The following is an 8,353-nucleotide window of genomic DNA, read 5'->3' on the forward strand; positions in this document are numbered from 1 at the left end:
GTTCACGACTGTGACATGCATGCTGATTGTTTGTATTTAATTACATTTTAAACATAACAATGGTATCTTAAATTCAAATTTCTCATTCTTGAAAAACCAAAAAAAACAGTTAAGTGCAGAGTAGTTTTAGTGTCTTATAAGATATTAAGGCAAATACAACATGAAGGCAGGCTTATGGTTTAGCTTCATTACAACGTTATGGGTGGTAAACATACAATATGTCAGGAATTAACTCTCGTTGAGCCTTTCATCATTCTTTCAGGGTGTGGGATCAGACAGAGGCTCACAGCGATCCACCACACCCCTTACTTCTCCCATTTGGACACCTGTATACGTCCCACAGACGGACGCCCTTCTGCTCTGCCCGTTCTTGTAGGTGCGGATGACGTATGCAGCGTAAGGGATTTCTGCCCCAAACTTATATCCCGCCATACTGACGGTACACGAGTGGTTCGGTGGGACAGTGTGACTAACGGAAACAGAGCGGGACAAGAACTCAGTATGAGTTGTCCCCTCGGATAACTGGAAGGACATTGGAAAGCTATAGTCGACACTTGTGGAGGCAATTAGGGGGAGTCCAGCAGTGACAGTAACCTTGGCGCCTGCTGTGATAGAAAAGCTGGTGTCCCACCTTTTCTGCAGTTGGAAGTCCTTTGAGAGTTTTGTTGTCCCTGTGACTGTCTGGCCACCCTTGTTAGTTAAGGTAGACGTCTGCATGGTCTCCGGAGGATAAGCGATGGGTTTAATCCCATCAGTCTTGTAGTTGACATCACCGATTTTCTCACTCTCTACATCTCGGTTAATGGTCAGGACCTGGTGGTCCCTGACCCCAAACGGACCACGGTAGAAGTGCTTATTATTAACACTCATTCTTCCCAACATATACATCTTGGCTGACACTGGCCCCGACTGAATTCTCAGGTATTGAACCATAAGAGCCATCCTTCCATTCTAAAATCTCAAAGTTTTCTTTGTTCACCAGGATCTCAAATGAGGGTTCAATATGCATAGCCGTGCCCCAGGAGTAATGGCAGGAAGGAGTTGAATCCATGCCAGGGCTGTAGAAGCCGGTGCTGGACCTGGATTGGCAAACGTATTCGGTGCGCCCAGCATTTCCGTTGTAGATTGAGACTCATCGGGGGAGAGAGCCATTAAAGGGCCGCCATTCCAAGTTGGTGTTATTAGGAGCCCTGTCCTTCAAGAAAGAGAAACAGATATGAACACAGTTTTATTAAGTTTTATTAAAAAACATCAATACCTGTCATATTAGTCTTTATCTTTTTAAATATTCTTTTCCCAGAAATTGTGAAGATTTGCATACACAGAGTAAAACGAGTGTAGAACTCAACCACGAGGGCTATTTGAATCATTTCAGTGCTATAATAAAGACAACACTCGATTCATTATGATGTGTGTATGGTAGACCTGTGTTACCAGTTCACAGTTAATGAAGCCGGAACAGAGGAAAAAATGAAAAAATCAAACACTTGCAGGTTGAATATCTCTTTAAAATGATGCAGCTGAAAGCTTTAATTTCTGTCATATCACATCACAACATGTTAACAGTCTCCCTGCACAATTTCACTTTAATAAAGTGAAGTAGAACATGAAGTCGTTCCATACATCCACGTACAGCAGTAACATCACACTAAATAAATCAAAATAATGCTTATGTGCCCTCATGAAATATCTGCGCATGTATCATCATTTTCCATAAATTCGGTCCTGTCTTTGCTTTCCCAAGTCAGATTTTATTCTAAGTATACTCCTTTTAATTGTTAGAGCCTTTGGGAAAATTGGATCCCAAAGGGTTAAGCTTCAGCTTTTAGTTTTCCAACACATTTTCAGCAGGAAATGCTCTTTCTAGTCATATTCCTTATTAATACATACAACGTACATCTTTATAAACACTATGTGAAGACGTGAACTTGTATTTCAACCCCCTAAAGAGTGGCCTGTAATGACTGAAATGTTTTAAGCTAAGTTTTGAACAATTCTTTATACGGCAAAACAAAACCTGCTAATGGAGAGCGATAAGCAAAATGTTCCCCTTGAAGAATTTGTAAATCACTTGTGACAAATATAGAAATGACAGCAACTGTCATAATAAGTAAGTAATTGACTATTTCTTAACGTCACCAAATGAGAATAAGCCCACTGAGCATGCTCAGAAAATAATTTCATTGTATTTGAGGTATTGTTGACGTAGCCTTTAGCGTCAGTAGCCCAACGAGGGTTTAAGAGGGCAGCAGCACCCGTGGGCCCATGGCGTACGAATAACATGCTGAAAAGCTGCAAAGCTGGAATGGTGTACAATGTAGAAGTTCATGTGACTGACGTGACGCCAGAAGAAACATAAAGGGTTAACTGTTACTTTTTGAATCCCTTTGAGATACTGTAGCAGCTCAATTTACACAATATTTGTATTTCACAATAAAAAGCTTTTGATTCTGAGTTTGTTTAAATGGGATATAACGATGCTTCATGCACCACAAATTGAAATCACCTCTGAAATGTATTAAATCAATAAACCCTACATTGTTTATAACCCCATGAATGAGATCTCTGGCACCTGACCAAAAATCCAAAAAGCCCAGTTGTAACACTTCAATTTGTTTTTATCAATTTAGGTGATAAATATGAATACAATATTATTGTCTTCTCCCAATATTACACTGAACTCCTTATTTTCACACCTTTTTTTTTGCTCTCTACATTTTTGGTGGAAGTTATTTCTCTCTGTATCACATTTGAATGAATGCATACATGAGTACAAAAGAAACAGCATCATGAAAGCTTCATACTGTAAAGTTTATATTTACTGGTACGTTTTGACAGCTGCCGACTGAGAACAGAGCCGGCAGGGCCGACATCAGCAACACTGACAGCTGCATCTTCAGAGGAAACAGAACAAAATACAAAAAAAAAATCACCAACAGTTTGTATGAGTAAACCAAAATGAAGGTAGAATTTGATTGTATAAATTGTGTCATTCATTTTATAGTTAATATCATTAATTGTAATGTTGTTTTTTTTTTTGCACTGATGTCAAGAATCAGTCTAGTGGATTTAGGAGGAAGTTGCAAAAACGTACAGTTCTGATGTTCAAAGGTCCAGTGATCAGGCAGAGGGCCAGGCAGATACACAACAGTTGTGTTCCAGCAAACAAGAAGCGAAGCGCTGAGGCGCAGAGCAGCGGCTCCTCAGTGACTGTGGTCAAGAGGCTGAGGCTTATAAAGAGGTGCAGACACGCAGATGGGTGGGGAAAAGTGAGGAAGAGGAGCTTGAGTTTGATCGGGGTGGAGCAAACTTGAAAATGAATAAAAGGAATTCCACAATAACATTATACTTTTCCACAAATGTGTGTGTTATTTGAATTTAGGTATTAATGATGATTATTCCATTTTATTTTTCAAATACTGTCCGTATAGATACAAATAAATAAAAGGCTAGATAATGCACTATTAACGTCACCTGATTTACCATTAATGTAAAACAACAACTAATTTAAAATGAAATTGCAATTTTCTAACAATATTCAATGAAAACTCATTTGACATTTAATGTGTTCAAAGACCTAAACTGCTCTACAGTGTATAATATTCACATGCAATATGTGAAACAAAATAAAAAAGTTTAAAATGCTCTCGATTTGATTCTTCTAAAGACGATTTCTAAAACTTCTTTTTTAAAAATCCTTCATTAATCAATTAAGGAATCTCTGAAAGCAGACTGGACAAAAGACATCCTCTCTCATGCTGACTTTTATGATTTCATCATTTTATCCTTCATTCACATTAGATGTTTGTGCCAAATTTAAAGAGGTTTGAAGAACTTTACTGAAGTAATTGTACAATTACATTAAAGACAGCACCTGCACTAACTATTTGACAATAAATAGAGTTAACAAAATCCAAAAAATGACAAAAAGTCGTGACTTAAAATGTTAGAAAAAACGTTTCATGCCATGTGATTGTGTAAACTTTTTCCAAATAATGTCATGCAGTTGATGAATGACAGAGATTCATGTCATTTGAAATCAATCTAAAAAAACGGCCTTTATCTTTTTGTGAACTTTGGAGGACATTTTCCAGAAACCTTATCTCATGGCTGTTTATTTTTCATGCAATGTAATTGTGTAAACCTTTTCCAAATAAGCACTCCACGTGGTGGAGTGACTGAGATTCGGCACCCGCCGCCTCAGTCATTTGAAATCAATCTGAAAGACTTGCCTTTACATGAAACATCTAGTTGTGTTGATCTTTTCGTGAACTTTGTAGGATTGTTGAAATCGTTCAATTTAAATAACTCAACATTTACACTGTGAAATTCCAATAATAGGCAGCGCCAATAAACATACACTAGAAATCAAAAAAAACGAAGACTCAAATTCAGGTGTTCAAGTATGTAAATTTACATACAGCGTTGGACAATTGGCACCAAATTAATTCTTTGGGTGTCATGTTGTAAGACAGCAAAAGAAGGATTAATTAAACGGAAGCAGCACAGGCAAAATCACACACTTGCCATGCACTGGTTAATTTGGATGTTTTTTCTTCCATATAACAGGTCTTATTTCACACTAGTAAAAAGAAAACCTACAAAATACACATTCACAAGGCAGATTCCACAACTCTTTAGATTGTTTTGATCCAGCCGGCCTGTTTTTGTCAACTCTCCTTGTTCAGGTCCTGCCACTCACACCATGTGTACATCCCAAGTCTCTTAATTGCATCCTTGTTTCCCTCTTTTGTGACCATACCTTGCCTCTTAGTCCAGCCACAGTTAACCTAAAGGGCCGCACCGTCACTCCCAGAGCAGTCCTAATTCGGTGCAGATTAAGGTTTGTGCAACCTAGCAGGAAGGAGAACGCTTCAGCAAACTGCCTGTGGAAGTGGCCAACGTCTGTTCTCTGGGTCCTGGATAGAGAGAGGCTCCACAAAGGAGCAAGGATTTTGGGAACTCAGGCCCCAGATCCTCTCTCAGATACCGCAGACGCCAGAGAAACAGACTCTGCCTCCGTGCGTTTTGGTAGTTCTGTGTTGATCCGCAAAGGAAGCAATACAAGTACCTTCTCTCTGGTGTAAATTGTCTCCGCCTGGCCCTCTGTTGTACAGTCGTTTTTGATTGTGGAAACTCTTTCCTGGCAGGAAACTTGCCCCTTCCGCAGCTTCTAATAGTGAACATGCATCGTGCTGTGCCAACATTTTCCACTGCATGGTCACCTCTTACTCTAAAGAGAATGTACATAGACTTTGGACAAATACCTTATAGTATCAGCCAAATCATTCAATGAATTGTTTACCAGCATAGAGCGAAGGTGAAGTATTGTATGCCATACATTTGATCATCAACAGGTCTTTAGACAAATAGTGATTTGATTCACTATCTTAAAAAGTAATGACTTATAGGATTTGTTTAAATTCTGAACAACTAACATTTTTTCTAACAGAAGCTTCGTGAAAGTTGAGTCTGATTCTCTAAACACCGCGGTTGTCTTTTCCTAACTCCTCATGAATTGTCTTTCCCATCTTTCTTCGGCCCCTCCTCGCTTCTCAGACCGGGAAAAGGGAGCTTTGGGACGGCTGTCAAGATGGCGGCGCAGAAAAACTTGCGGTTCAAATGAGGAGCGAGAAAATGACAATTAAGAGACTTTTGACTTGGGACGTACCGAATAAAATCACACACTCCCATCACCTGGTCTTCCATGCCCATCCAACCTGCAGCACATGCCCTTATTAGTCCCTCACTATTGATATCCGTCCACTTGCACTTGATCTGTGTCAAATGTTGTCTGGGTTACTGCCAAACTCTGCAGCGTTATTCTAGTGGATGTACTTGATGTGCTTGTTCTGACCCTGTCTGTCAATTTGGATTTAGGATTTGTTTGCCTGAGTGACTAATTTCCCAGACCCTGCATGAGAAAACTGAGAAAAACTGAACAATCCTTTTGGGTTCCAGTTTGCATGTTTGGGGTTTAGAGATAGGCCTTCCATGAGTGCTGTATAGTCCACATGGGGGGAAAAAGAGTCCCTGGAGTTATTGTCACAGACCCACACACTCAATACACGGCACGTTCATACAGTCCACCATGTGTGTGGACACCCGACCCGCGGAGCCGCTTTACCAGTATGACGCAATGCGTGGGGCGCATGGACCGACCCACAAAGCCACTTCATCAACCAGCGCGGACTCCCCCGCCTCCAGGTCGGCTCGGCGCGAACCCCACCGCCTCCCCACCCGTCCGTCCGCAACGCTCGCCTCGCCATGTCCTGCATCCTCACTGACCGACTCGACCAGCACAAAGTCGAAAGGTGTCATCAGTACACAAGCAATAATCCACTAGCAGGCTAGCTGTTTGGTTTTAGGTTGAAGCTAGGAGTTCCTAGCCTTTCCTGAAGATGTCCTCCGTGAGAAAGGCCTTGCCAGTAAATCCACCACCAAGTCTACTCCTTCAGTCATAGAGTATAAAAAAATACACCAAGCAAAACTATAAAAAAAGTAATTGCTTCTCTAAATTTGTTTCAACAACTTACTCCTTCCTTCCTACTGCGTTCAGCCAGCTAATTTTCTGGTAGACAGAAGTCTACCACTGCTTTAAATTATTACAATGTTGTGTTTAACCTGCAATTGTACACAAATCATAATTTTAACATAGTAAGTAAATAGTTCTCACAACTCAACATACCAACCAACCGAGCAAAATAAGATTTTCATTGTATAGAATAACTGTCTGTTGTCTGTGCATATGACAGTAAAAACAGCTTGAAATCTTGAATACCATGAGAAGTGGCTGCCAATGGCTTCCAAACACTCGCATGATGTCTTCAACATCTGCTTTTATGAATTGTATTTGCACCATCGTTGCATTGATTTGTCTTGTTGCCCGTGCTCTGCTTCTTTCTTAACTTGAGTGTTATGGATTATTTATATTGTTTTATTATAGATGCCAAACCTTCAGCCATTAGGTTATTTGTTCTTCATTAGTTAATTCCTTAAATCTTTTTCTCAGTCCACTAGAGGGATTCCTTTACTGAGTTCTCACTCTCTCTCACACACACACACACACACACATGCCCGCACACAGAACAAGGACAACTGTAAGTGTGTTAAGGTTGAATCATGGTGGCCCCCTGGCGGCCATGTTGTTGACCTGTATGACAGGATGCTGGAGGAACTGACTGTAATGAAGACAGCTGGGCTGAGGAGAGCCTCTCATTCATCACACGGCTAAATAAGACCTGTGCAAGAGGGAAGCATAGTAGTAGTAGTAGTAGTAGTAGTAGTAGTAGTAGTAGTAGTAGTAGTAGTAGTAGTAGTAGTAGAAGGAGGAAGAGGAGGAGGAGTAGCAGTCATACTTAGAGTACTGTGAATGAATAAATACACTTTTGTTCTGTCGAACCTTCCATGCACAGAATGCAGCTAAACAAAAAAAACATGTTTGCTTTAATTAAAAAACCAGACATGTGCACAAGGAGGCAGGGAGAATTGTTTCAATTATCCGAAAATTACAAGAAATCACAAAAGACCAGAAAGACCCCGACAGCTGCAAGTGAGAGGCAATATTACAAAGATGCATGTTGAGTTGAAATGTAAAACTGTCCCCCGAGTCAGAAAGTCCAACATTTAAAGGCAGGCTCCTTGGCAGCAGCTTAAAGTAGCATCACCAAAAGGTTTTTGCGGTGACCTTGGGAACAGTTAGAGGAGCAGCTGTAGAGGAACTGAGAGCTCGTTGAAGATCATAAAATGATAGGGAAGAGAGAAGGAAGGGAAGGACTTTAAAATCAATTCTAATGGATAACTGTGAGGAAAACGAGCTTGTAATGTTTGCTCGCAATGGCTGCCCTTGGTAAGCCAGCGTTACAGCATGAGAAACACCAGTAGGAATAATCTTTTCTGATTCCTGTGTTTTTTTGTGCAAATTGTATAGTTGTGGTTAACGTATTTGAATAAGCTTTTAAGCGGAGGTCAGAAACAAAAATTACACTAAGATTTCTTACCATTTTGTCCCAGTTAAGGAAGAACCTTCTATTTTTGTGGTATTGGTACGAGTGTTTGTTGTAATTCGTCTGTTCTGTCAAGTATTGGTATTCACAGTCGTCAGTGGTGGAAAGTAAACAGCTTAGCCTTGCTTAGCCAAGCACAACTTTGAGATACTTGTGCTTCATTATTTCCAGTTTATGCTTCTTTCTCTACAGATCAGAGGGAAATATTCTACTTTTCTCTCCAGTACATTTATTTGACAGCTAACGTTACTTGCAAGAAATATGTATGATGATTTTTTTTTTAAACACACACATTGTTACAGAGGGTTTTTCAGTTCTTTGGCTCGTGACCTCTTTAAAAATAAAAG

The 8,353-nt window shown here is 40.1% G+C and overlaps 1 pseudogene; it reads right to left on the reverse strand.

The window, feature by feature from the left end:
- Positions 1-258: 258 nt before the first annotated feature.
- Positions 259-6,321, reverse strand: LOC137779838 (natterin-3-like; annotated as a pseudogene).
- Positions 6,322-8,353: the final 2,032 nt, after the last annotated feature.

Source organism: Clinocottus analis, unplaced genomic scaffold, assembly GCF_023055335.1.
Source record: "Clinocottus analis isolate CAN_PGR_092001 unplaced genomic scaffold, fCliAna1.0.p SCAF_8, whole genome shotgun sequence".
In the NCBI taxonomy this organism is placed as follows: Eukaryota; Metazoa; Chordata; class Actinopteri; order Perciformes; family Cottidae; genus Clinocottus; species Clinocottus analis.